The sequence below is a fragment of the Myotis lucifugus genome, unplaced genomic scaffold (genome assembly GCF_000147115.1).
Source record: "Myotis lucifugus unplaced genomic scaffold, Myoluc2.0 scaffold_57, whole genome shotgun sequence".
Classification (NCBI taxonomy): domain Eukaryota; kingdom Metazoa; phylum Chordata; class Mammalia; order Chiroptera; family Vespertilionidae; genus Myotis; species Myotis lucifugus.
Window position 1 is genome coordinate 333706 of NW_005871105.1, and position 5476 is coordinate 339181.

General features: G+C 45.4%; 1 pseudogene; it reads left to right on the forward strand.

The window, feature by feature from the left end:
* Positions 1-470: 470 nt before the first annotated feature.
* LOC102440379 lies at positions 471-3257 on the forward strand (annotated as a pseudogene).
* Positions 3258-5476: the final 2219 nt, after the last annotated feature.

Here is a 5476-nt window from a genome sequence, read left to right on the forward strand (position 1 = left end):
TGCTTTGTTTCCCCAGGTAGGGATTTTTCCCTGAAGTTAGGGAGGGAATAAAACCCCTTAACTAAGTGCCAGGTGGGTAGTTAATCACTTTAACTACGAACAATCACACTTAAGCTACATAATCTTTACTCCCTGGAATGGAGATAAGAAACGCCCTAACTTTTGCAATAGAAATTGACAGGATTAAAATCAACTGGTATAAATATAGATGTAACAAGACAGTAAACACCAGAACTTCGCTGGAGATCCTGACCAGAACTTGGCTGGAGATCGTGGCTAGAGATCCTGGCTAGGCTGCTGATCAACTGAACGCTGTCTCCGTGTCATTCCTTCTTCGCCGACTCTGTCCACACCTTTGGGGACCCCTGGACCTGCTGGGGTTGGACCCCAACATCCAAGTACCCACCAGTAGGGGAATTTTTCCGTCTTTGAATAAGGATTGCTGCACTGGACAACTTCAGAATTATTACTCACAATGTCATCGAACAGGAGTCAGAATCCCCATGGACTGAAGCAGATTGGCCTTGACCAGATCTGGGATGACCTCAGAGCCGGAATCCAGCAGGTATACACCAGACAGAGTATGGCAAAATCCAGATACATGGAGCTCTACACTCATGTTTATAGCTACTGCACGAGTGTTCAGCAGTCAAACCAAACGGGAGGGGCTGGCGTCCCTCCTTCTGAATCGAAAAAGGGGCAAACGCCCGGGGGAGCGCAATTTGTTGGCTTGGAATTATACCAACGACTTAAAGAATTTTTGAAGGATTACTTGACAAATCTTCTTAAGGATGGAGAAGACTTGATGGATGAGAGTGTACTGAAGTTCTACACCCAGCAGTGGGAAGATTACCGGTTTTCCAGCAAAGTTCTGAATGGAGTTTGTGCCTACCTCAATAGACGTTGGGTTCGCCGTGAATGTGATGAAGGGCGAAAAGGAATTTATGAAATTTATTCTCTCGCATTGGTGACTTGGAGAGATTGTCTATTCAGGCCCTTGAACAAACAGGTAACCAATACTGTTTTAAAACTGATTGAAAAGGAAAGAAATGGTGAAACCATCAATACAAGACTGATTAGTGGAGTTGTACAGTCTTATGTGGAATTGGGGCTGAATGAAGATGATGCATTTGGGAAGGGTCCTACGTTAACAGTGTATAAAGAATCCTTTGAGTCTCAGTTTTTGGCTGATACAGAGAGATTTTATACCAGAGAGAGTACTGAATTCCTGCAGCAGAGCCCAGTTACTGAATACATGAAAAAGGCAGAGGCCCGTCTGCTCGAGGAGCAACGGAGAGTGCAGGTCTACCTCCACGAAAGCACTCAGGACGAGCTAGCGAGGAAGTGCGAGCAGGTGCTCATCGAGAAGCACCTGGAGATCTTTCACACAGAGTTTCAGAACTTGCTGGATGCTGATAAAAACGAAGATTTGGGTCGCATGTATAATCTTGTATCTCGAATCCAGGACGGCCTAGGAGAACTGAACAAACTTTTGGAGACACATATTCATAATCAGGGTCTTGCAGCAATTGAAAAGTGTGGCGAAGCTGCTTTAAATGATCCCAAAATGTACGTGCAGACAGTGCTGGATGTTCATAAAAAGTACAACGCCCTGGTCATGTCAGCATTCAATAACAACGTGGGCTTCGTGGCCGCCCTGGACAAGGCTTGTGGGCGCTTCATAAACAGCAATGCTGTCACCAAGATGGCTCAGTCGTCCAGTAAGTCCCCCGAATTGCTGGCTCGATACTGTGACTCCTTGTTGAAGAAGAGTTCCAAGAACCCAGAAGAAGCAGAACTAGAAGATACACTCAATCAAGCGATGGTTGTCTTCAAGTACATAGAGGACAAGGATGTGTTCCAGAAGTTCTATGCGAAGACGCTGGCCAAAAGACTCGTGCACCAGAACAGTGCGAGTGATGATGCCGAAGCAAGCATGATCTCCAAATTAAAGCAAGCATGTGGGTATGAGTATACCTCTAAACTTCAGCGGATGTTTCAGGACATTGGCGTGAGCAAAGATTTAAACGAACAGTTCAAAAAGCACCTGACAAATTCAGAGCCACTGGACTTGGACTTCAGTATCCAGGTGCCGAGCTCCGGCTCGTGGCCCTTCCAGCAGTCCTGCACGTTCGCCTTGCCATCAGAGCTGGAACGTAGCTACCAGCGATTCACTGCTTTCTACACTAGTCGTCATAGCGGCAGGAAGCTGACGTGGTTGTACCAACTCTCCAAAGGAGAGCTGGTCACAAACTGCTTCAAGAACAGATACACTTTGCAGGCATCTACATTCCAGATGGCGATCCTGCTTCAATACAACACGGAAGATGTTTACGCGGTGCAGCAGCTGACGGACAGCACTCAAATCAAAATGGACATTTTGGCACAAGTCCTACAGATTCTATTGAAGGCGAAGTTATTGGTCTTGGAAGATGAAAATGCAAATGTTGATGAGGTGGAATTGAAGCCAGATACCCTGATAAAATTATATCTTGGTTATAAAAATAAGAAATTAAGGGTTAACATCAATGTGCCGATGAAAACCGAACAGAAGCAGGAACAAGAAACTACACACAAAAATATTGAAGAGGACCAGAAACTGCTGATCCAGGCTGGGATTGTGAGGATCATGAAGATGCGGAAGGTCCTGAAGCACCAGCAGCTGCTTGGGGAGGTGCTCACTCAGCTGTCCCCACGGTTCAGGCCACGGGTCCCGGTCGTCAAGAAATGCATTGACGCTCTGATCGAGAAAGAGTATTTGGAGCGAGTGGATGGTGAAAAGGACACCTACCGTTACTTGGCTTAACCCTGTAGATAGAGGGTCTGACTGTGCCCCCGCGGCCAATGTTCCTGGTGGGCAGGATGACGACCAGTTCCTAGCAGCCGCCTGCACCACTGGCCTCCCTTTTAAAACTGAGACCAAGACTCCCAGCAGCCGGTCTCAGATGTACATCGGAACTGCTCAGGATCGATACATTTCAAGTCTGTAAATATGGACACCGACGCCATTTAACCTAATTTAAGAACAGAGGAGAATGAACTGTCACGCTGAGGGCTGCATGCTACTGCATCTAGATCAATATATCGGCTACGTGCTAACAGCTGCCTCCGTCTCGGCAACACTGAGTGTTGGCCACACTTTGAGAGGAGTCTGAATCGACCCGCGTGTAATCTGCTCTGAAAACCATTTGTATAGTGTGTTTCATTTTTTAATGTGTGAAATAAAGAAAATTAAAGGATTTCTGTAAAAAAAAAAATCAACTGGTATAGACCTAGCCGGTTTGACTCAGTGGATAGAGCATCAGCCTGCAGACTGAAGGGTCCCAGTCAAGGGCATATACCGTGGTTGCGGGTATATCCCCAGTAGGGGGTGTGCAGGAGGCAGCTGATCGATGTTTCTCTCCCATCAATGTTTCTAATTCTCTCTCCCTCTCCCTTCTTCTCTGTAAAAAATCAATAAAATATTTTTTTAAAAAATCAGCTGGTATAAATACAGATAACAAGACAATAAAGACAGAACTTGGCTGGAGATCCTGGCTAGAGATCCTGGCTAGGCTGCTGATCAACTGAACGCTGTCTCCGTGTCATTCCTTCTTCGCCGACTCTGTCCACACCTTTGGGAACCCCTGGGCCTGCTGGGGTTGGACCCCAACAACGGCCGCACGATGCAGGTGCAGGACTGGGCTGGCAAGTGGACTCTTACTAGGAGAAAGTTGGTGGATGGGACCCACGTGGCACAAGTGAGAGAGTATGAACAGACTCAGCCTCCAACTCTGAAGCACCCTCACACTGTGACCCAAACTGCGGAGGCTGTTTCAGTACATTTCCAAAGCGAAAAACAGAAAGTTACCTGTTCCTTCAGGGTCTGTTAAAATGCCACCTCTGCACCAGTTTTCCCTGGTCCTTCAGACAGGCGTCTTTCCATCTTCCGGAGCTTCCCAGCACCTGCTTTGTGCCTCTCTCGGGGCACTGCGTTTAGACTCCTGCTTCCTGATTCACTGATTCATCTTTGTCTTCACATCGGCCATGCCCCAGCACAGGGCTTGCACATAACAGGCAAATGTGTCCACGAAGAAATGAATGAACAGATCTATTCTTTATCGAATCTGGTAAAGTGTAAAATTAGATTAGATTGAAGTAAATTAGTAACATGTAAAAGTTTACTTTTTTTTATTACACAGTAATACATACTTCTAGTAGAAATTTAAGAAAATATAGGCCAGCCAAAAATTACCTGTACTTTTTCTATACAAAGAAAGCCGCTCATTCATGCTATTTTTCTATTTGTAATCATGCATAGATATATGTGTATATCCACAATGTAAATACACACATGTGGGTGCACACACACGAACGCATATATATTTTTTTCTAACCAAAATATCATAATGTGCCATACTGTTTTGTCTGAATTAACAGTGTTATTTCAGGTTCGCTGAGAAGCAGACACCAAGATAGAATTAAATGTACATGAATTTCATAGGAAAACACCTGCGAGAGAAAATGGAGAGGGAGTTAGGAGAGACTGGGAGAGGCATCAGACCATGACCTAAGTCTGACCCCAAGAGAGGGATGGTGGCATTCTGCACAGCCTCTAGTCTAGAAAAATTTCTGCAAGGCCCTGGGAAGGTCCTCAAGTAAAATGGGCCATCAGAGGAGTCCATGTCACCCAGGGAGGGGCCTGCCTTAGCAACCTTCTCGGGTTCTTATGGAGTGAGAGCAGAGTTAGGGTGCCTGGCCTGATGGACTTCAAAGCCCAGCAGCTGAGGCCCTTGGTCAATTGTACCTTCTGAACTTGGAAGTCTGCTGCCAAATAGGAACCTTTTATTATGAACATCTTTCTCAGCCATAAACTATTCATCTGTAGTGTTTTAATAGACAATTTTATTTTGCAAGTAATACATGGCCATTTTAGGGAAACTGGAAAATAAACTGAAAGCACATAAAACTTATTAACAATTCTAAGTCTAACTTTACCCACTGTTAATATTTTGGTATATGCCTTTTCACATTAAAAAAATATGAAAACAAAGGCACTACCATAAAAATATATTTTATATAACATATGATCATATACTTGTATATACAGTATAATGAATATATATATACATAACACACACAAAATATGCATACATGTATACATATATCCTATATAATAAAAGCCTAATATGCAAATTGTCCCCTCGACTGGAGTTTGACTAGGAATTCGACTGGAGGTGGGGCCGGCCTGCCAACCGCCCATGGCCCCTCCCCCCAGCCAGCCTCTCACCCCTGATCGACACCCCCACACTGATCGGTGGTGGGGCTGGCCAACCTCCCGAATCCTCTCCCCCTGGCCAGCCTGGCCCCGATCAGCCCAGACTGGGGCTAGCTGGCTGGACCCCACCCATGCACGAATTTGTGCACTGAGCCTCTAGTGTGATAATAATTTTCTAACATTTGTGAGACTGATGGTACCTGCTCCTGAGCCTGTTAG